Source organism: Cnephaeus nilssonii (genome assembly GCF_951640355.1).
Source record: "Cnephaeus nilssonii genome assembly, chromosome: 19".
Classification (NCBI taxonomy): Eukaryota; Metazoa; Chordata; class Mammalia; order Chiroptera; family Vespertilionidae; genus Cnephaeus; species Cnephaeus nilssonii.
The window spans coordinates 50,591,588-50,614,887 of record NC_137090.1 but is presented as its reverse complement, the minus strand read 5'-3'; the positions used below and the strand labels follow the sequence as shown (position 1 = coordinate 50,614,887).

The 23,300-nt window shown below is 60.4% G+C and overlaps 1 protein-coding gene across 3 annotated transcripts in view; it reads left to right on the top strand.

Moving 5' to 3' along the window:
* RAI1 (retinoic acid induced 1) overlaps positions 1 to 23,300 on the top strand; it is a 121,929-nt gene that overhangs the window by 41,649 nt on the left and 56,980 nt on the right. For 2 of the 3 annotated variants that reach the window (XM_079797383.1, XM_079797384.1), the window contains exon 2: positions 7,807 to 7,934. The exons of the other annotated variant lie outside the window; for it this stretch is intronic. The gene's annotated coding sequence lies outside the window, so the exon portion shown is untranslated. The remainder of the gene's footprint in view (positions 1 to 7,806; positions 7,935 to 23,300) is intronic. 3 annotated transcript variants of the gene reach the window in all.

The following is a 23,300-nucleotide window of genomic DNA, read 5'->3' as shown; positions in this document are numbered from 1 at the left end:
TTGGAGGGAGGTGTGTGGAGTGGAGGTGTGTGGAGGGAGGTGTGTAGAGTGGAGGTGTGTGGAGGGAGGTGTGTGAGTGGAGGTGTGTGGAGGGAGGTGTGGTGAGTGGAGGTGTGAGGAGGGAGGTGTGTGGAGTGAGGTGTGTGGAGTGGAGGTGTGTGGAGGGAGGTGTGTAGAGTGGAGGTGTGTGGAGGGAGGTGTGTGGAGTGGAGGTGTGTGGAGGGAGGTGTGTGGAGTGGAGGTGTGAGGAGGGAGGTGTGTGGAGTGGAGTGTGTGGAGTGGAGGTGTGAGGAGGGAGGTGTGTGGAGTGGAGGTGTGTGGAGGGAGGTGTGAGGAGGGAGGTGTGTGGAGGGAGGTGTGTGGAGGGAGGTGTGAGGAGGGAGGTGTGAGGAGGGAGGTGTGTGGAGGGAGGTGTGTGGAGGGAGGTGTGTGGAGGGAGGTGTGTGGAGGGAGGTGTGTGGAGTGGAGGTGTGTGGAGGGAGGTGTGTGGAGTGGAGGTGTGTGGAGTGGAGGTGTGTGGAGTGGAGGTGTGTGGAGTGGAGGTGTGTGGAGGGAGGTGTGTGGAGTGGAGGTGTGTGGAGTGGAGGTGTGTGGAGGGAGGTGTGTGGAGGAGGTGTGTGGAGTGGAGGTGTGTGGAGGGAGGTGTGTGAGTGGAGGTGTGTGGAGGGAGGTGTGTAGAGTGGAGGTGTGTGGAGGGAGGTGTGTGGAGTGGAGGGAGGTGTGTGGAGTGGAGGTGTGTGGAGGGAGGTGTGTGGAGTGGAGGTGTGAGGAGGGAGGTGTGTGGAGTGGAGGTGTGTGGAGTGGAGGTGTGAGGAGGGAGGTGTGTGGAGTGGAGGTGTGTGGAGGGAGGTGTGAGGAGGGAGGTGTGTGGAGGGAGGTGTGAGGAGGGAGGTGTGAGGAGGGAGGTGTGTGGAGGGAGGTGTGTGGAGGGAGGTGTGTGGAGGGAGGTGTGTGGAGGGAGGTGTGTGGAGTGGAGGTGTGTGAGGGAGGTGTGTGGAGTGGAGGTGTGTGGAGTGGAGGTGTGTGGAGTGGAGGTGTGTGGAGTGGAGGTGTGTGGAGGGAGGTGTGTGGAGTGGAGGTGTGTGGAGTGGAGGTGTGTGGAGGAGGTGTGTGGAGGGAGGTGTGTGGAGTGGAGGTGTGTGGAGGGAGGTGTGTGGAGTGGAGGTGTGTGGAGGGAGGTGTGTGGAGTGGAGGTCTGTGGAGGGAGGTGTGTGGAGGGAGGTGTGAGGAGGGAGGTGTGAGGAGGGAGGTGTGGAGTGGAGGTGTGTGGAGGGAGGTGTGTGGAGGGAGGTGTGTGGAGTGGAGGTGTGTGGAGGGAGGTGTGTGGAGTGGAGGTGTGAGGAGGGAGGTGTGTGGAGTGAGGTGTGTGGAGGGAGGTGTGAGGAGGGAGGTGTGAGGAGGGAGGTGTGGAGTGGAGGTGTGTGGAGGGAGGTGTGTGGAGTGGAGGTGTGTGGAGTGGAGGTGTGAGGAGGGAGGTGTGTGGAGTGAGGTGTGTGGAGGGAGGTGTGAGGAGGGAGGTGTGAGGAGGGAGGTGTGGAGTGGAGGTGTGTGGAGGGAGGTGTGTGGAGGGAGGTGTGTGGAGTGGAGGTGTGTGGAGGGAGGTGTGAGGAGGGAGGTGTGTGGAGGGAGGTGTGAGGAGGGAGGTGTGTGGAGGGAGGTGTGAGGAGGGAGGTGTGTGGAGGGAGGTGTGTGGAGTGGAGGTGTGTGGAGGGAGGTGTGAGGAGGGAGGTGTGTGGAGGGAGGTGTGTGGAGGGAGGTGTGTGGAGGGAGGTGTGAGGAGGGAGGTGTGTGGAGGGAGGTGTGTGGAGGGAGGTGTGAGGAGGGAGGTGTGTGGAGTGGAGGTGTGTGGAGGGAGGTGTGTGGAGTGGAGGTGTGTGGAGGGAGGTGTGTGGAGGGAGGTGTGTGGAGCAGATTTACTCAGTTGGTCTGGGAGAGCAGGAGCCGTGAGGGCGACATGGCAGACAGGGCCCTCGGCCTCTGACCTGGCCCAACATGTTCGTGAGAAGGGGAAACTGAGGCCTGGGATGGAAAGTACCTTGGCAGGTTGCCCGGTGCTGTCCTGGGCAGGACACTGCTGTGGTGTGCCCACGAAAAATGAGGCCTCTTCATGGCCAGCAGATTGGCCCAGAGGTCAGTAACCTGCCAGAGGCAGGGGCTTCCTTCCTGAGGACGCACCTCCCACCAGCCCTGCCAACGCCCTGACCACCCACCACCGAGGACCCGGACCCGCGGCCGCTGTAGCTCCATCTTGTGCAGGGGCCGCCTCAGTGTTCTCCCGCTCCTGCCCTGTTCCCACACCTATCCTCTCTCTCTCTCTCTGTCTTTTTTTAAAAATTAATTCTCACCTGAGGATATTTTTTTCTCATTGATTTTTCAGAGAGAATGGAAGGAAGGAAGGGAGGGAGGGAGGGAGAGAGAAACATCTCCCGTACGCACCCCAACTGGGGCCGGGGATCGAACCCACAACCCAGGTATATGCCCTTGGCCAAACTGAACCCGAGAACTTTCAGTGCACAGGCCAGTGATCTAACCATTTAGCTACAGGGGCCAGGGGGACACTGTGAGGACCTCAGGGAATGTCCCTCCTGTGCTCAATCACTGCAGACTCCTCACCTCACTCCCTGAGAAAGCCAGAATCCTTACAAAGATGTGGCTCCTTGTCACCTCTCTGTCCCATCTTTTCCCACTCACCCATTGCTCTCTGCTCCAACCACACCAGCCTCTGCCATTCCTTGAATATTCCCACCCTGTTCCTGCTCGGGGCCTTTGCACGTGCTGTTCCCTCTATCTGCAGTTTGCCCTCAGAGAGCTGCATGCCTCACTACTTAGTCTTTCAAATCTGTTCTCAGATGATTTCAAGTGTGAGTTTCCTGAGCCCCAATATGAAAACAAAGCTCCCAGCCCGCTCCCTGGCTTCACGTTTGGTAGCACTGCCCCACCTGATGGAACATGCTGCGCAGTTTGCTCAGTCACTCTGCTTCTTGCCTGCACCACAGCTGGAAAAGACTAGAAACGTTTTCTCATTCCTAACTCTGAATCCTCAACTCTTAGAACAGTGCCTGGAACACAGTAGGTGCTCAATAAACATTTGCCAACCAAATGGATGGATATTTCTGCTACACTCAAGTTGCGTGACCTTGAGCAAGTCAATTGTTTGGACCTCAGGGACCTGTCTCTGAAATAGGGAGGGTGATTAAGTGGAGGCCAAGACAGATGTTAGAAATCACGGGCTGACTCCTCCATAAACATGTGCGGAGTAGATGTGAAACCTGCCTGGCCACCTCTGACCCCAGGCCTTCATATTTGCACACAGCCCCCAGGCGAGGAGGGCCTGAGGGTCACCAGTCCAGGGCTGAACTTGAATGCAACTTTTGGGTCTCAGTGGCATGTGCCTGGTCTGATGGGTGGAGTCCAGAGCCCTCTTCTCTGCTTCTTGTGCCCACCGGGTGGCCCTGGCTCACCCCTGCCCCCGGTAGCATATCAGTGAGCCCTGCTGACCCCTTTGCCTGCACCCTGCAAGCCCATGCTGGGGTCTCCCCCACGGCTCCTGCTATTGTTTAGCCCTGGGATAGCATTTAGACACAGACGTCACAGGAAAGCACCTATTCAGTGCTGGGCAAACCAACGGGCGCCGTCCAGGCCCAGCTCTCTTGAACACTGCGACACCTCCCCAGGAAAGAGCGGGCCCTTTGAGACTGGGAACACCCCACGCTCGCCCACAGAACTCTCCCACCAGTCAAGCTATGGGGTGGGTCCCCTCGCCCCCCTTCGCCTGGATTAGGGCTCATTGGTGGGTAGTGGAGTCAGACCCCTGGACAGAGCAGGGATCTTGCCAGCCAGGCAACCTCCCCTGCTGGTCATTCCCTCAGCATTTATGGAGTGCCTGCTGTGTACTGGGTGCTGGGTGATCCCATGGAATCTGCCAATAGAGTCTGATAGGACAAGCCAGGGTGTGGGGGCCATGAAGACCTAAGTTTGAATCTTGACATTGTCACTTTATTCATTCATTCATTTGCTAAATGCATGTTGAGCACCTGCTCTGTGCCAGGCAGAGGTGGCAAGATCTCTCTGGAAACGTATGGTCAAGCAGGGATCAGACTGCCTGCTGTGTGTTGACAAACCTTCGACCGCTCTGAGGGATGGGCAGAACCCGCGGGGCGCGCAGGGCTGTTCTAAGGACATGACACTCCCTTTAGCACTTAAAGGAAGGCCTTGGCCAGGCAGGGCCGTCCACCCCCGTTGGCAGATGTGAATCTGGACCTTCCACCCGACGGCCCCAGGAACAACAGAGGGCGCTGGACAGATGAAGGGCTCTGCTCTCCTTCAGAATAAGCCATGGTACCACCATCTCATTCCTCCAACCCCCCAGGGCATGCGAGGGGGATCCAGAGCCCGTGAAGGGCAGCCCCGGAGCGCCCCGGCTGCCCTTGCCCGGGTGCTCTCCATCCCCGCCCCCCTGTTGTTCTCTTAAGGGGCTGCTGGCTCCCAGAAGAGAAAGCCCCGGCCTGGCCATGCTCACAGGAGGGGCTGGGGTCGGCCTCATGCAGTCCTTCACTTACCCATTGAACCATTCCAGATACGGAGGGTACACAAACAAAAAGAAATACACAGATAGGTAAGTTATATGGTCCATTAGAAGCTAGGGAAGAGCATTCCAGGCAGAGGGACCAGCAAGGACAAAGGCCGTGAACTGAGGGTGGGCCTGCAAATTCAAGGGACAGTGAGGAGGGTGGGGATGCGATCAGAGGTGGTGGGCCTGACCGCGTGGGACCTCAACAGCTGTGAGGACTCTTCCTTCCTTGATTGCTCTAAAACCAGGGTGGGGTGGGAGCCTGCCTGCTCCAGGGGAAGAGGCAAGCACTGCCATTATCGTCTGGCCCGTCTTGACCTTTTGTGGGTGGCTGCATGGAGGAGGTGACTGAGTCAGGCTGTGACAGGGACAGGCTGAGGCGAGGGTCAGGTGGCACTGTGACAGGTCATGGATCGGTTTATGGCTGGGTTGGTGTCCCCAGCAGATATTTGTGTGTGTGTTTTGTCTAAGGTGCACACAGTGGGCCTCTCCTGGCTCACCCAGTGGCCTTAGGTCTGAGGGACCCTGGTTCCCAGGCCAGATCGTAAAGGTAGAGACGAAGCAGTCTGCATTTTAAAGATGGGGGCCCAGGGAGGAGCTGGGCTGCCTGGGGCCTGCTGGCTGGGAGTAGCTGCTTGCAGTCAGCCCCTTCACAGGTGAGCCAGGGGTCCGTCAGCCCAGAGGGCTGTTTTGGGTCCATTTCTGGGAGAGAGGCCAGCTCTTTGTCCCCAGGTGGGCGCCACACTCCGGAGTCTGGATGCTCCGGGCCTGGCAGTAAGGTAGTTTCCTTGGCAGAGGGATCAGCATGAGCAAGAAAACAGCGAGGCTCTGGGCACTGGGATTGATTAGGTCCGGGCTAGAGCCCAGGATCTGTTTTTAGTTTCCCAGTTGACACTGGGATTGCCTGTTTACGCCACTGGGAAACGAGTGGTCTCTGCCACCAGCCCCTGCACAGTCCTCAGCCAAGGACCTGGTGGCACAGCAGTCCTGGCATGAAACCCTTTTTTGCTCTCCGCACCCCCAACCCAGAGGGGGCTGGACTGAGGGAGGCACTGGAGCAGTGAGGTGGAGATGCTGCCAGGGAGGGTGGGGAGAAGCCCCTACCCTGGATGTATGGGGCGGTTGGTAGATGCGGGTGGGAGATGGGGAGAGGGGAGGTGGCCATCTCTGAACCACAAAACCTGTGCTCCTCCCCGCTTACCAGAACAGAGAGGGGTCTGAGTGGGAAGCTTGGGGAGGGTTGAGGAGAGTGAAACACTAGCGAGTGGAGACCAGAGGAGAGCGGAGAGAGCCAGGTCTGACAAGGCTGTGTGGTCTGTGGCTCAATAATCCATAATGATGATCGATAATAGAATAGACCGACCCCTATAGGTCGGACACATGTCTGGAAAGAAGGGTGGGTGGGTGGATGGAGAGGCGAATGGATGGATGAATGAATGAGTGAATGGCTGCGTGGGCGGTGAGACGCCCAGGAAGGCGGTGGCCAGCCCAGCGCTCAATCACAGTGCCTTGGCATCACGCCCTCCTGACCGCTCAGACCCCCCACCCCCACTGCTCAAAACGCCCCCCCCCTCCCGCCCCCCCGCAGCCGCCTGGGGCACGTAATTCCAGGCTCGAGGCAGCTTGGGGACTGGGCAAGGAGGGGCCGCACCATTGCGCGGGCTCTACGCCAGCCTTTAGCGTCTTGGCAGGGCCACCCCTCTGCCGAGGGGTGGGGGTCAGGAGGGGAGGAAACCTGGAGGTGTGGTCCGCCCTGAAATACCCGCCCCCTCCCCGCCGGTCTTCTTTGTCTCCGGCTAGTCCTCCACTGTCTCCCGTCCATGACCTGCTTCTTCAGGCAACCCTGGCCGCGCAGGCTTCCGGGCTGCTCCTGGATCCCAAGTGTCAGCTCCAGCTGCCCCCGCCCTTAGGCAGCTTCCCCTGCGCAGCAGGGTTCTCCAACCCCAGTGTCTCCAGCACCTGGAGCGGGCAAGTGTCAGGCTGTGTCTAAGCTGCGTCTCCAGTGCAGAGGGGGCGCAGGATGAAGTCCCCGCCTCCGCCTTCCCTCTTCCTCCCTCCGCCACGGCTGGGCGCTTTGAGCGCTGACCCCATCGCACCCTGTTCGAGCCTTATGGTTCTTCTGCGGTTATGGGATCCCCGACACCACTCGGACCACCGCCACCTGCACCTCGCCCGCCAGGCCTCAGACCCGCACGCAGAACACAGCCCCAGGCAAGATCGCCCTCAGACACACACCACCGCCTTCCGCGGACCCACGGCCCTGCACAAGTGCACTCCTCCTCCATGCACAGCCCCAACAGCCACAATCCCACTCGCAAACAAGCCCACCCGTAACACAACACCCTCAGACACACTCGGGCCCACGCAGACACAACCCCCCCCAACCTCACAGACACAGCTCTGCACAGGCGCAGTCACACCCACGCAGTCACCCCCCCCCCCATAAACAATCGCATACAAACATGACCCACGCAGGCACCGCATCACTCGGTTCCTCTGAGACCCAGAGACACATTCACAGCTTGCAGCCATTCACAGCTCGCAGCCAGACCCCTACACCCCGTGACATTCACACGTAGGACAGACCAGCAGTAGACAGCCTCATTGATACACACACGGACTTAAACGCGCAGCCAAGAAGAGCTCACCCACCGGCTCGTAAGTCACTGGAAAAATATTAAAGCGTTCCCTCCCTCCCCTTTTATCTCTGGCTGGCGTGCGCGCGCGCGCGAGCGCGTACACACACACACACACACACACACACACACGGAAACATTCACCCCCACCCCCAATCCCTAAGCGCCACCGAGCCTCCTAGCCTGTGACCCGGAGCCCCCGCAGTGAGCCGCTGGAGCGTCTCCCCCGCGCCCCTTCCTCCCCGCTCCCCCTTCCTCTCCCCTCCCCCTCCTCTGGGGCGAGGGCTGCGCGCAGTCAAGCCCCCTCGTCGCGCGCCCCTCCCCGCGCGCGTGTGCGCGCCCCCCCCGCCCCCCGCCCCGCGTCTGCATCGCGCTTTCCGAGTGGATGCGGCCACGGGGCGGTCTCTAATTACCTCCTGTCCCCTGGCGACCCGTGAATAATGGCTACTGAGGGCGCTCGCAGGGGCTGCTGAGAAGGAAACGCGGGGCGCGAGAGGCGCGGCGCGCGCGGGAGCGCGAGGGAGAAGGAGCGAGCCGGGCTGAGCGAGCGGCGGCGGAGAGAAAGGAATCGTGCGAGCGCTCACATTTTTCTCTCCCAAGGATCTCCGGCTGCCGAGTTCTGGAAGAAGCGAAGGGGAGCGGGCGTGCGCGGAGGAGGAGACTGCCTGGGGAAGGGAGACGGCGAGACGCGCAGCGCCGGCGCTGGGAGACCCGGGAGGAGCCCGCAGGTATTGTTGGCGGAAGCTTTGTGCCTTCGGGGAGCGGTTCTGGGGTGCGCGGGCTCCCGGATCCCCGACCACCGCGGCGCTCCTGACCCGGCACCCCTCCCGCACGCCGCAATCTTGGCTGGAATTGCAGCTTTGCCTGTTCGGGGGTTGGTTTTCCGTGTCGGTTGAGGGAATTGGTCTCAGGAGAAGGAATTTCTTCCCTTTTTTTTTTTTTTTTGCCGCAGTTTGGTTGTGCTGGAGATTCCTTCCTCCCCTTTCCTCCACGGTCTCGGCGACAGTCGTACTGGCGGAAGGCAGGGGGCTGAGATGGAGGGGCTAGTGGCAGTGGATGGGGAGTGAGATACAAGGCGAAGGAAGGAGTTTTTTGGCTCAAGTTCCCAATCTGCGCCCCAGAGCTGGTCAGGCCGGCGAGGGCCGTTTGCGCACCCTGTCCTGCTCCCGGCAACCGGTGGGAAACTTCCCGAGAGCGCAGCCTCCTGGGGAACTTGGCGCCCCTGTCGCCTCCGGTGCTTCCTCCGGCTGCCCGCGAGCGCTGAAGGCTGTGCTCACCCACCCCCGCCTTCCTCTACCCCCAGCGGCTTCCGGACCGGTACCGGGCCGAGCTGCAGCTTCAAGCACTCCCCCTGGAGACCCCTCCCCACTCCTCGCGCCAGCGCCTGCCGGCTCCTGTGCCGAGTGGCCGGGCTGACAATGAAATCTTGCGCTTCTGCTGTCGGGGTGGGGGTTCGTAGTAGCTTGGTCTCTCCTGGGGCTACTGACCATGTGGAGGGGGAGGAGGGGGAAGGGAGACTTATTAGGAGGAGGGGCTTGTTGGGGTTAGAGACTTTGACGTAGGATGGCGCCTTGAGGGGTGGGGGCGGGGCGGGGGCAGGTGAGCTGCCGGGAAGGCCTGAGGCCTGGGTTCTGGCCCCGGGCGGTGGATTCTTGGGCTTGCTGATTGGTGACTTCAGGATCGTCGTCGTAGTCGGGCCTCCCCAACCTCATCCTCCTCCCTCCAGCTGGGCCTCCTCCCCTCGCGTACAATGCAGGCTTCAGAGGTGATCCTGAGGGTGTGTGTGTGTGTGTGTGTGTGTGTGTATTTCATTCTTGCGATCCACAGCGGATGCTGCTCTGGTGACCGGTGATTCGCGCCTCATCCCCTCCCCCGGGGCTGGGGGTGGGAAAGAAGAGGGGGAGGGGAGTGGTGGGAACTTCTTTTCCCACTGGGGCCTTGGGAAGGGAGTGGTAGCCCAGAGAATTTCTGGGGGTTGCAATCCTGAGAGGGGTTCAACTCAGAGTGGGGGCCGTGAGGTCAAAGGTTTCTGGGCACTCAAAGCTCCCAGATCCGTTTGCTCCTTTTTTTGGGGGGGGGGGGGGAGGCGCTAGTTGGAACGGGATTGGGGGAGGAGAGTCAATGGGAACCTGCCTTAATGGGATTCCCAGGTGTGCAGCCAAGGGCTAGCCAGGGACCCTGAAGCTGGACACCCAGGCGGGTGAAGGAAATTCCCGTCTAAAGAGAGGATTCCTGGGGGGGGGGGGGGGGGGGAGTGTGGAGGCACCTTGGTGTGTGTGTGGGGGGGGGGCGGAGCAGACAGTTTTCAGGCCAGTCTGTGGCTTGGTCCAGGAATAGAAAGGGCTCCCCAGTTCTCTCAGCCCCACAGGCAGGAACTGGGAGCAGGACCCTTTGACTTGCCCACAGGGAGGAGCTAGCAGCTGCCCGGCCCCTACGCCGCCTGCTCGGAGCAGGACCTGGAGGGTGGAGCCTGAAATGAGAGCCCGAGAGGGTGTTGCCGTCAGGGGCCCCCTGTGGCCTGAGGCTTTGAAAAAGGGTTACTTGACTTGGCAGGCCCACAGGACCTGGAAGTGGAATCATAGGGACTGGGGGCGGGGAGGGGAGGGGGGTCTTCTGCACTCCCCCCCCCCCCCCCCCCCCCCGCACCAAGCACAGCTGGAGGCTCGGTGGTTAAGGGTGAGTTTCTGACCCCTAGGCTAGACTGTGAGGCCCCAGGTGCTGAGGGCAGAGCTGGGTGAGGTCATAGGGGGCAGGGCTCAGTAGGGGGGCAGGATTAGTTTCTCCTCACTCCCAGGAGAAAGCGCGCCCCTTAGGCACAAGCCCCTGGTGTGTAGGTATTTGAGGGGCTGTCTTCTCTCTTCCCCACCACCCCGCATTTCCATTTCGGTTTCCTGCTGGTGAGAACCTGTCCTGGGGATCGTAGAGCCCTGAGGCTTGGCACAGGATGGGCCCTGGGCTTTGGCTAGACCAACACAGGAGTGAATGGATCAGTAATGAATGAATGAATGAATGAATGAATGAGTGAAAGGGTAAGGTTTCTCAATTGGAGGAGTTTAGCCTTTTTTTTTTTTTTTTTAAGAAAAGGACCTTTTAAAATATGGTTCATAGAAAATCTGAAAAATGAAAAGAAACAAAGAGGGTGCTGAGCCTCCGTGGCTGTGACAGCGGTGTGTTGATGCCCTCCGTCCGCTGCAGTCCCTGTGGCTGGCGGTCGGCTTGTTTTTAAAGGCTTCGTCGTCATTCTCTGTCCGCTGTGCATCCTGCTTTCTCCTTGGCACGCGAACAGCAGTCTTTTCCTGTTTTGCAACCAGCTCGTCATAAACACCATGTCTTCAGGCTTTTCCAAGCCGGTGGCTGTACCATCATTTACTTAATATTCCCCTTTTGCTCAGCATTCTGGATGCTCCTGATGAATGAGGTAGTGGATATATTTTTGTGTAGAAAGGTTTTTTTGATGTTTAAGATGATTTCCTAAAAATGATTCTGCTGATGCCAAAGGCTCCGACGTGCCTGCAGTAGAAGAAATGGGCCTCTTATTTTTCCCGGAGAAGGGGCACATGATTCTCTTTCCTTCCAGCACAATCTAGAACCTTCTATCAGACCCCAAAAGAGCCTTGGCAATGAATCACCTGTTTGACCCTCCTCCTTTGACAGAGGAGGGACGGAACCCAGGGAAGGAGTGCGTTCCAAGGTCGCACCGCAGTTGCTGGGCCTTGCGGCAGCCAGGAACGGGCTACTGGTCTGCCATGTTGTTTTCTGCATCCTGAGAGCCCCTAGGGCTCCTGTAGCTGGACCTCATCTACCTCACAGATGGGGACGTTGAGACCCCCAGAGTGGAGAGAAGCACCCAGCATGCCTCCAGCTGAGATGGGCTCCCAAGCCCTTCTCTGTCACACGCACTGGCTGTGGCCACAGGATCTGGGGTCCCCAAGTTACCCGCCTGCCATTGGCCAGCCACGTGATCCCTGTTGTCACCCCCCCCCCCACATCTCGCCCTTCCTCTTTGCCATCCCATTTTCCAGAAGGAAAAGCCAGGAATCAAAGCAGGTGCAGCAAGAGGGGTGAGACTTGCAGAGGCCAGAGGTCCGCAGCGGTGCCGCCCTCCCTTGTGCCTCAGTTTACTTGTCCAAGAGCAAAATCTGGATCCGTTGGGAGCTGGGGGCAGGTGTTGCGCAGGTACCCCCTGTGGGGGAGGGGAAGACCAGCTACATCTTGAACTCTCCCTCTGACCTTAGATTGACCCCAGGAGGCCCCCTGGGGAGGGAGAGGGAGAGGGAGAGGGGGAGAGACGAAGAGAGAAGAGAATGGAAGGGGATTAAACAACGGGAGAAAAAGGAAGGGGCTAGAAAAGAGAAAGGGGAGGTTATTTAAAATGAAGAGAGAAAACCCCTCCCCCAGGCTCATGGGCCCCCAGAGGAGAAGTTGGGGGCTCAGTAGGTGTTGTATGGGTATTGGGGGGCCAGGGCTGAATGGCCAGGAAAGGTTAGATATCCAGGGGCTCTGCCAGGGCTGTTTGGGGGAGGGGGATCGGGGGCTCAGAAAGATCCCAGGTGCACCCAGGTGACAGGGAGGCAAGACCTTGGTGACGGCTCTGTTCGTGGGCTCCCCATTAGGCTAGGTGGCAGGGCCCTCGGCGTTGGGGGCTGGACCAGACTGTTTGTAGGGGCAGGTCATTGTGGCTCTGACTTCCCGTCGCAGGGAAGGGACCTTCTGTCTGCCTCCTGTCCGCATGCCCACCAGCTGTGGAGTGTAGAGCAGCCCTCCCGTGAGGGGGGTATTTGGGCATTTCTGTGACCTGCCTCTGTGCTTGGGTGTGTCCCCGTAGGTGCCCGCACATCTGTGTGTGCCTTTGTGTGTGTGTGTCTGTGTCTGATCCTGTTTGTTTATTCTTGGGGGTTGGTGTGCCTGCCAGCCTGGGCCTGTGTGTGCCCACATTTGTGTGTGTCGGGTTCTGTTTGCATATTTCTTGAGGGGTCTCTGTGCCTTGCATCTTTGGCATGTGCCCTGTCTGTGAGTCTCTGTTCCCATTTGAGCATTTCTGGAGAGCATGCCCCCAGGCTTGGGCACGCTCATGTGTGGCTGTGTGAGCACACACTCCTAATGGCCCCAGAGGATCCAGGCAGCAGGCTTTTTCAAGCTGCTTTCAAGGTTGTGCTGGGTGGGTGAAAGGGTGGGGGCAGCCTTCAATTTGGAGGGGTGGATACAGGAAGGCAAAAGAAAATCTTAAAAGACTGTCTTCCCTCTGGTCTCCAAGGAGATCAGCCTGTGAAATGATCTGCACGTTAATTAAAAATGATTGTATCCTGATTGAGCCATTCCTGCTCACATCCCCTCCAAGGGAGAGGGGGAGGCTGCCACCAGAGGATGTGGAACCGGGCAGGTCCAATGCAGCCCACAGCCAGCAGCCCACAGGGCGCAGGCCTTGGGGGGGCCGAGTGGACAGGGTTAGGGGGATGCGTGGAGGCTGACTTGAGCTTCTCCTTTGAATGTAAAATACCTGCTCCTGTGGGTGGTGCTCTGAGCTCAGGAGCTGGGGGGCAGCCACCAGGCCCCATGGGTCCTCACTCATGTGCTGGGCACCAGCCTGATTGTTTACCCAGATCCTGTGAGTCAGCATTTGTAGTACTGGGTTTACAGAGAAGTAACGAGCTTGAGGTCATTGAGCCAGAAGTTGGGGGCCCCAGCCTGGGCCCAGTCTTCTGACCCCAAGGCCCAGATCCCCTTCCTAGCTCTCAGCTGTCCCCAGACTCACAATGAGGGGTCCTCCCTCTGCATGACCCTTGAGGAGCTGAGGCTTCAAGGACACGCCCTCTCATCCTCCACGAACCCGAGTGGTTTCTCTCTGAGGGCAGGCTCCACGGGGTTAGGGCGACGATGGCCATTCACGTGGGGAGCCTGATGGCTTGCCGGCCGGGCAGCTCCTGTCTGACCCAGGTCACCTTTGCCCGACTGGGATGGCCTTCTCCCACTCCCACCCCCCATCCCCCAAGGTGGCTGATGATTCGGCCGCAGACCAGCCACAGGTGCCCCTGGGGCCTGCCAGCTGCCACGTACCGACACTCCTGGGTATTTGCCACCAAGACCTTTCTGGGAAAGTCGGGGTCTTGCCCCCAGCCAGCCCTGGAAGGACGGCAGAGGTAAGAGAAAGTAGTCATAACAATAACAACCAGGTGGTCCTCACTGTACCTGGCATCGGTGTTGTGGTTCATAGCGTGTAGGTGCGTGGGTGAGCCGCTCACCGGGGCCTTCGTGGAGACCTGGCTTCGGGGCAGCCACATTCAGAAGCCCCTGAGCGCCCTGGCCCCGTGTTGAGCCTCGCTTCCCCTCGGTGCAGGGGGAAGCGTAGCTTTTCCCGGGGGCCCTGCTGGGAAAGGAGGGAGACCAGGTCCCGTGTGTCCAGTGCCTGGCAGCAGCCGGCACACGGGGTCCTTCAGGGTCACGTGTGCATCTGCCCATTCAGGCACCTGTGTGGCCACTCCGGGCTTTGTGTTTGCAGGCTTCTGTGGAGGGAGACACGACATTACTCCCTTGGTGCTTGCTAGGAGACATTCTGGGGTTGAGGTGACTGTCACCTCAGTAGGAGCCTCCAGGGGGCTAAGAAGCTCTTGGGACCCCCCTTGTCCCAGAAGCTGCATTATCTGAGAATGGGAAAAGGGAGGGATGTTCCTCCTGGACCAGGTTTCTTAGGGGGAACTTGACCAAGGGTAGGGTTCTGGGTCCAGAAATAGTCTTACAAAGAATCAGAGGGCAGATGGGATCGGAAAAGTTAGCACCCACAGGCTCCCAAGGGCAGAATTGGGAGAGACACAGGCCGATGTTGGCTTATCCCACAAAAAGCCCTTTGCACGGAGGCATCAGAGACCCACCTGCCCCAGGCTGTCCCTGCAAGGGCCACGCCCAGGAGCACCTTGAGCCAGAGGGCACTGTCTTTCCGCAGAATGCCCCTCCGCCTCCCCCAGGGCCTGAGACCTCCTCCCATCACTGCAGGGGGGGGGGGGGCGGGGAGGCCCTGCCTAAAGGGGTGATCGGAGGATGCACTCATGCTTGCATAATGCAGGCCCACCCTCCGGAGGCCCTGCCGGCCCGGGCCGTGCTGATGAGGGGCACCTGGTCTCCTGAGGTCGCAGCTCAGCTGTGCCAGGGGGGCCTATGGGGTGTCCATCGTCTACCTTCTCAGGACCCGAAACCAGATGTTTACATGACATCTGGTCTGTGTATGTCGGACCTAACCCAGCAACCCACCCGTGGCCCCAAAGTGCAGACTCCAGGGCTCACTAAGACTGCCCGTCTCTGGCTTTGAGCCTCCGTCTGCAGGCCTGAGAGCTGTCGATGTGCCGGCCTCCTGCACATCCCACCCACCCCGGCCCTTAGCTGTCTTAGAGTTGAGGGGTGGAAGCAGAGGGCTCACCCAGGTGCCATTCCTCCTGATGGTGCCCGCACTCCTGCGGCTGTTCCCACTGACGGGCAGCACCGGGGTGCGGGGGCATCTGACGGGCCTGGTGTACAGGTCCAGCTCCATTTCCCATATCCTTCCGTCTTGTTCAGCATTCAGCTTGCAGCCGCAGAGGCGCATGGAGGCCGGCTCCCCGGTCAGCCAGTCAGCGTGGGTCTCCGGAGGAGAGTACTCGCCCGAGGCTGGGAGGGAAACCGTGACTGCAGGAGGCGGCGCGTGCTGGGAGGCCGGCAGTGTGAAGGGGCCTGGAGAGTTCTAGAAGGTCAGAGGTAGGTGGGAACAGGGAAGTCATAGACAGGAGTGGAGGCTGAGTTCCCTGGGGCCTTGGCTGCTGTGAAGCGATGGATCTAAGGATGCAGGAAAAGAGGGGGTCCCCCCTCCCCATGCAAGGGCGTGGAGCTGGGAACATGGAGGCCCAAGGTAGCAGAGGCCTGGGTGTGGCTGCGTGCCCTCTGCCTGCCCCTTCTCCTTGCAGAGCCTCAGTTTCCCCCTTCAGAAATTCAGTTCCTGACTGCTGAGCCCCGAGCCTCCGTCCTAACCCATTGGGCCCAGACAGGACAGGGCTTCCTCCTTATGACCATGCTCCCGCGCTCCCCACTGTTGGTGGACCTGGGGTGCTGCTCCAGAGGGAAGCAGGCCAGGCCCAGCCCTGCAGCTTGTCAGCTAGCCCTGGGGGCGGGGCGATGGTTAGGGCTCCCTGAGAAGAGGGGGTCTGTGGGGAGCAGTAATTACCCCAGCAGATTGCAGCTCCCCTTCCGGGAAGAAGGCTTCTCACAGAGAAGAGGAATGCCCCTGAGCCCAGGGAGGGGCAGGAGGGGGAAGCCTAGTGGTCAAGGCCATTCTCTCAGCGGAGATATGCGATGGCCTGCCGGTGCGCCTGCGCATTCCCCTGTGCACCTGGAGCTGCGTGCGTGCGGGACCTCAGTGGCCAGGAACGGCTGGGAGACGGGCTGAGGCCTCGGCTCAGTGTCCGCGTGCCCATGCTGGCCGAGCTCGCAGGGGGCTGTATTTTCTGCTGTGTCTGCAGAGTCCCCGCTCAGAGGAGTGTGCCCCCGCCCAGACCTGGCACCCCGCTTTTACTGGACTTTGGGGCTGATTCCACATGGGTGGTGCCGGGGTCGCCCACACACTCCCTAGACTCGGGGGGCCCGGGCGGGCGCTGCCCCAGGCAGGTAAGGGGCCGTGGAAGGGCTCAGTGCTGGCGGGCGCCCAGCTCCTCCCGGGAACAAGGCTACGACCTGCTGGGCAGGCCTGACCCCTGGCCCTGGCTAGCCTGCTGGTGCCACCCAGGATCCGTCCGCGAGAGGACACCATTGTAGGGGCTTTTATGTCGCTCTTCGTGGACAAGAAGCGTGGGAAGCAGAGTGGTGAGGCGTGCGGCTTGGGCCCCGGGGCCCCGGAGGGCAGGGGTCTGGCCAGGAGCCCTCTCTTTGACCCCCGCTTCAGGGCTCATTCTGACGGAGCTGCTGCGAAAATCGGCTCTTCAGCGAGCTGCTTCCCTGTCATTAAAGCCCTGCTTTCGTTGATATGCGGGAGGGGTGCGGTGCTCTCTGACATAACCTTTTGCTGAGGTGACAGCGGCGATGAAAGGCCCCGGTGTAGCGGTGGGTTTGGGGGTGAGGACAGAGAATGCCGGTGCAGGCGGAGGCCTGGCCCCAGCTCGCCCATCCCAACGCGTGTCCGTTTCCATTCATGTCTGACCATGTGGCTTTCCCCTCCCATTTCTGAGAGAGGATCTTAGCTCCTAGAGGAGGGAGGTCTGGGAAGAGAAAAAAGAGCGCCCGGGCCTGAGGGGGATGAGAGTAGGGGTGAGTAAGGCAAGAGCTGGCCAGTGTGCGCGGCAGACAAAGGAACCCGGGCTGGGGGCAGACTCAAGGGCGAGCTCAAGGTCTGTTCGCATATGCCCTTGGCCCCGGAGGACCAGAAGAGGGGGCTGTGAGGTTCCAGTTAATTAAGGCTGATTCTAAATTGGGAAGATTAATAAATGGTAATTGTCCTCCCGCAGGAGTCGGCCAGAGCTCACCGATGCCTCTGGGAGCCCAGATGATGAATTCCAGGCCCCCCCTGCCCCCGGCCCCTTTCTAGAGTCTCTGGAATTCCCACCCACAAGTATCAGGGACAGACCTGGTGCAGACCAGGGCCACCTCCTTCCTGCCTGTGGGGTTCAGGGCATGGAGGTGTGTTACCTGCCTGTCCACGTGTCGGCACCTGAGGTCCTGGGACACATACGGCACATCTGTGTGTGTGTGTGTGTGTGTGTGTGTGTGTGTGTGTGTGTGGCTGGTACTCCCACCCTCCGTTCCGCTGCCTCCAGGCTTCCCTCCCGGAGAGCAGTGTCCCCCTTACGCCTCCCACCTGTCCAAGGACAAGGAGAGAGGACTTCCACGCGGCGCTCAGCAGGGCACGGCTTCGCACCTTCTGTGGAGAGCAGTGCCTGGCTGTTTGGACAGAGGTGACCCCAGGCTCCAGCTCCACCCAGAGCGGCCTCTAGAAGCTCGGGGCGGAGGGAATGCCCTCTGAGTGGGTGTGGGAGCAGGTGCCAGTGTGCAGCCTCCTGTCTTTTTTGGTCCCTTCTAAGCCCAAGCCCTGGAGCCCGGAGTGTCCCAGTGGCGCCCCGGCCATCACTGGGGGTGCCCGTCGGGCCAGCCTGGACTGGTCAGAGAGACGCACAGGGCTCCTGCCCCTTGGTGTCCCCAGAGCTTAACCCAGAGAGACCCGGAGAATGCGGATGAGGGTGAGAGTGTGTCAGTGCGGGCGGGCCTGTGTGTGTGTATGTGTTGTGTGTGTGCATGTGTGTGTGTGTTCTGTGCACTGGCGTGGACAGGGCTGCAGGTGTCATGTGGGCTTTTATGTTGTGAGTGTGGTGAGGGGCTCGGGGTTGGGCGCGGAGGGGGTGGGTGTTTCTGTGCATGTGCAGGTGTTGACCAAACTCGCATATGTGCACTTGGCTGGGGGGCATGCTCTTGGTGAGGTATGTCGGGGGGCTGTGTGAGGCCCTGCAGAGTCCTTTCTGGCCTGTTTCTTCCCGCCCCAGGTCCCTCTCACCACGCCTGCCTCCAGGTCAGGCCGGCTCCCAGCCGCCTCAAACCCTGACTATCTGTGCTCCCCGCTTCCAGGGATCAAAACACCTGCCAGCACAGCTCTTAACGTTACCCTTGTTCCTGCTACAAGATGGGCCCACCGGGACGGGGGGAGGCCGAGGCCACCAGCTGCTCGGGCCTCGCCCTAGGAGAGCCTGAAGGAGCGGGTTTCTGACTTCCTGCCGCACCTAGACCTCACGGGAGACCTTTCCTGAGACACCCGGGGCTTTTCCAGACACGAGCTGGCGCGTTTCCAGAGACAGAATGCTTTTAGAAACCGGGCGCGGTATTTCTGGAGTCTGGATAAGCTCGTTTCTAGAGAGAAGATGGAAAGCATTTCTGGAGGAGGGCCGTTTCTGAAGATGAAATAGGGCATTTTGGGAGATGAAATAGGAACATTGCTAGAGAGTGGAGAGGGCATTTTCTGGAGTAAAAACGAGGCTTTTCTGGATTCCTATTTCAAACATTATTAGAGATGAAACATTTCTGGAAATGGACAATTTCTAGAGATAAATTGTTGCACATCTGGAAATGGAATGTTTTTGAAGACGCTACTGAAGTATTTTTGGAAATAAAATAGCGCACTTCTGGATTTGAGGTGTTTTTGGAGATGAAAAGGCACATCTCTAGAGAGGGGGGGACATTTCCGAGAAGTGGAGCATTCTTGGGGTGCAGGCGGAGCCGCGATAGGGAGCACTGGCATTGCTGGAGGTGGGTTATATTTGAAGATGAACGGGGGCTATTTCTGGAGATAAAATGGAACATTTCTGGAGATACAACATTCTGGAGCGGAGAATTTCTGGACATTTTTGGATGGAAGATGGGATGATTTTGGATGGAGATGGAATTTCTCAGAGATGAGGGGGACACAGACCTCTTGAATAGATGGGGGTCTCGCAGGGCCCAGGAATGGCCCCCACCTGTGGCGCTTGTTTTGCAGGAGATGGACCTGAGCCCTGTAGGGGAGGCTCCCACCGCCAGGTCCCTGGAGTGGCAGAGGCCGCCCCGCCCCCAGGCCTGTGCGGGATCCACCCCGAGGGAGGCCGGGCCCTCAGTCCGCTCTGGGAGCCCCTCAGGCTCCTGCAGGAACAGACAGCGCCTGGATAGTTAGATTCAGTTTCTCTCCATTTCCTTGAGCCATCTGAAGCTCCCTTCCCACTCTGCCAGGAGCCTCCACCCTCTCCCAGGCCCCCAGGGCGGGACCTCGGGCAGCTCTGAGGTTGGCCCCGTTTCAGCAGAAGGATGGTGGGGTTACAAGGCTGAATGTGGGCAAAGGCCCTGATCCTGCTCAGGTCCATGCTGATCGGAAGGGGTCTCGGGCCACCGCCCCGAAGCGGATATGGAGGCCTGTCACCCTTGAGCCTGGAGCCCTGGAGTCATTCTTTCTCTTTCTTAATTGAAATTTCAGCCAGGGTGAGACCTGTGCCTGGCCAGTTTGGGGGAGGATGGGGAGCCCCTCTCCCGTCCCCAGAAGGAGCCAGGCAGTGACAGCCGCTATGCCCAGGGGCAGGGGCTGCCCAGCCAAACACTGGTGAGGGGCACAGTGTGGAGGCTGCAGAGGGTGGGCTTGGTTTTAGCCAGTGGCAGGCAAACTGCAGCTGCAGGGCGGGCATGCCCCCCTGAGAATCTGGGGGAGGGCGGAGAGGAGCGGGGCTGGCCTGCAGCAGGCGTGGACTGGGGCAGCCTGTGTTGGGAGCTTCTGAGCCAGGGTAGCAAGAGGGTGCAGCCCACCAGAACCACTGCACCCTCCTGGCCATGGGGATCAGAGCCGGGGGGGGGGGGGGGGGGGGGGGCGGGGGCGGGGCTGTGAGGCAGGCAGAGCGGTGGCGGTGGCAGGCCCGGTCCTGGTTCAGGGCTGGGTGAACGGCTGGCCTGCGGGCGGGGGATGGGCAGCTGAGGAGCCTGTTTTCCCAGCTGCGGTCAGGCAGGCTGGGTGGTGCGCTGGGCTGGGCACTGGGTCACACGTCTGCCTGTCTGTCTGTCTGTCTGCCTGTCTCTCTCTCCTCCTGGGTGGTCCCTGCCACCACTCGGGTCTGTCTGCTGGTGAGGGCAGAGGACTCCAGGGGCCAGTAGGAAACAGGGAGAAACCATGGACTCCAGGGGGGCCCTGGGCTGGGAGGCAACGCTGATGTATTGGGGCAAAATGTCGAGGCTGCCAGCTGCTACCCACATTTGTTCAGACTTAGTCAATCCCTGGCCCCTGGTGCTTGCAGGAAGCCAGAGGGTTTGCTCATGGGCCCCTGGGGTCTCAGTCTTCCCCATCTGGGAAATGGGATCTGTGCTCAACTAGGTAGGAGTTTTGGGAGCTAAAATACCTGCAAAGTGCTCAGCTCTGCCGGTGCGGCTGTCCTTGTCACTGTCGTGAATACACATGCCCGGCCCCGGCAGGCCCAGCCCCGCGCCCACAGAGCTGGGGGGATGGCTGCAGCTGTCCGGAGTGTCGTTACGGAGGTGTTTTCCCAACACCCAGAAACGCGTGGGGGAAGCTCCCTGCCCAGGGCCTTCTCCGCCCCCGGGGGGAGGCTTTGTAACGAGGGAAACTGAGGCCTTTGGCGTGAGGACGAGGTGGGGTGGGGAGGCCTGCCTCCTCCAGGTGCACTAGCGCCCGCAGGACAAGCGCACACCCATCAGGTGTTCTCTGGAAAACCCTCCACAATGCACTCCACGCCAGCAAGGCCTCAGCACTCCGGGGAGCGCCCAGCTGGGCTTCGTGGGGGCAGGGAGGGCCACGAGGCGCCTGGATGAGAAGGGACAAGTTGGCCCCAGGAACTGGGGAAGCAAAGAGGGCGGAGCAATGAAAAACGCTCCATCCCGGTGCTTGGGGGGGGGGGGGGGGGGGGGCGGGGGATGGAATGCAGAGAAAATCTGGCTCCCAGGGGTCAGGGCCTGTGGCCATGGAGCCAGCCCTGGGCCCCTCCAGCCTGCAGAGCTGCAGGCACAGCCCTGCACCTGCGCCCTCCCCGCCATCCCGCCTCCCGCTCCACTGCTGGACTATTCTGAGGCCTTAAGTTACACCTGTCCTGAGCTGGGCTTGGTCCGCCCCATAGAGGCCTCCTGGGATGGTCCGAGGTGCCAGCCTGCCTAGCCCACTGCTGAGCTGACCTTACCACCTTGCGCCCAGGCAGAGGGCAGCCCGCCGCCGTGCAAGCAGCTGAACACACCCCACTCCCCATTGTGTGGGGCGGGAGACACCTCCTGATGCTGCCACCCTCACCCCAGGAATCACAGACCAGGATGAACCCCTTCCAAAGGGACAGGGGGACCCAGACCTCAGCACCCCAGAGGGGACGGGACAGCTCACCTGCGTGTGCCAGGCCCCTGCCTAGGCTCTGGGCTTGGTGTCCACCAGGAGCCCCGGGAGACCCTCAGGGCCTCGCGTCTGGGGGAGAGGAGCGGGCCAGACACACAGACTGCAGGCCCGGGAGGGCCAGGCCAGGCCCTGCCTGTCCCCCGCGCTCCCATGGCCTCCTTTTGGGGAGGACGCTGGCTAGGGTCCCCAGCTCCTCCATTCAGAGGAACGCTAGGTCCTCGGGGCTAATGACAGGCGCTCTTCCCCTGAAACACCTCCCGGAGCTCTGACCCTACCCAGCCGCCCTCGGAGAATGGCCGCGGTCCCCGGCTGTGCCTTCCCTCTGCCCTAATGGGAGAGTATTCCCCTCTCCGCTCTGCAGATGGTCAGGTGGGGGAGCCCTGACTTTGTGCTCGGACTTCCTGCAGGTTGTGGGGTGTCCTGTGAGGCAGGCAAGCCAGGCCCAGAGAGTGCAAGAAGCTGCTCTGCCATGCGGCCCCCTGCGGCCCTCTGGGACCGGAACTGGCCTCCTCAGGACGACCCTTTGGCTGCGCTGGCCTGGACCGTGGCCCCAGGCACGTCAGCACTACTTTGGTCTTTCTTTCTACCCGACCCCTGCAGGCCCCAGGACACACCTCACCTTGGTTCTCCCCAGAACAAAGTGCCCCACTGGGCAGGCCAAGGCAGGGGAGGGGGACGCCTCTCTCCTTCTGCTACGCAGGGAGGGAGTGCAGAGGATGACCCTGCCCTTGACAGGGAGACATGGGGTGGGGGGGCACTTTTGGGGAGCGGGCAGGAGCAGACACATCTGAGATGAGCATACCCTCCCATTGGAATGTCAAGAGCGGGGTCACCATTTTAGTATTCAGCACACACATGCCACTCCCTCTTCCCCACCCCCTTTCTGGTCCCCTCTAAACCAGGAAGGTGGCATCTGACCAGCAGAGAGAAAGGGGAGAAAAAGGGGAGATTAGTGGGAAGACGATCTGATTTTGGAGTTACCTTCGTTGCCAGCTGGCCCAGCCTTCCTGTGCGGGGGGGGGCCCCCTCTGGGCCTCTGTCGCCCCAGCAGTGAGACATGGCCTTGTTCGGGAAGGGGAGAACCAAGGCCTTCTCCATAAGAAAGGGCTCTCTGGTGGTTAAACAGCGCTTCTGTGTGTCCGAGGGACCTCCTCCTGTGCCCTCCGGGCTCCCTGCAGCCTCCTGCCTGGGTCTCAGGTGACCAGGAGCCGGTTTCTGGGGAGGCCAGTCCCGTATTGTTCCCATCTTTCCCTCCTGACACCCTCAGGGCAGCCACGGCCTGGCCCTGCCTCCGGGGCTGCGCCTGCCGCCTTGGCCGAGCTCCGGGCCGGCCTGGCTTTGGTGCCGCCGGAGGGGTGCGAAAGGAGGGAAGGCTGGCGGGGGAGGGGGGGGGGGGGAATGATGCTGGTGGGGGAGGGAGACAAGCAAGCCCATTTAATCAGAAGCTGCATATCTTAGGAGAGCGCGTTTCAGCTCTTTTGGCAAGCTGGTCCTGTCCTTTAATTTTCTAATAAAAAGGAATTATGTTTGCTGAAAAGGCAGTAATAGTAACCAGCTTGTAGCGACCATAATTTCGGTCTTGGGTGTCTGCCGGCTTGGAGCAGGGCGTGGTCTCCTGTGACCGCGGGGGACACTGCAGGGCCCAAGGAACAGGAGCACCGGGCACTCCCTGGGCAGCAGCTGCGGGCATTGCCGCTGGCTCCGCTCTGCTCACCTGTCCTGGGCCGTCCACCCCCAGCCCAGCCTCAAGCCATGGTTCCTAGCTCACTGCCCAGGCCCGAGACTCACAGCAGACACTTCATAATGTCTCTGGCAGGCACGAGTGAGTGAAATCTTACAGCCTGGGTGGCCGGAGGCCGATTCTAGCTGGACCTTTGCTGAATGAATGAATGAATGCGTGAATGCATGTCTGCCTGCTCTCCAGAATCAGTCTGGAAGGGTTTGCCAACCTTGCATACCCTCCCCCCCAAGCCCCTGGCCCTGAATTAGCTGGAAACTTTGCCAAAAATCCTATTATTAAAAAATGATAATAACAATAACGTGTTCATTGTTTTGAGAGCGAGAGCAGCAGTATGTGCAGTTGGAAGTTTCCATCCCACAGATCTAGGCCCGAGTTCTCAGAGTCACGCTCGGAGTCCCATCCTTTAGCTCTTCCTCTCTCACCAGGAATTCTGCATGTTTCTCGTGAGATTGGAGTTTTTCTCCGTGGGACACTTCCACACACACTGTTCTTTAACTCCACGGGCCTCCT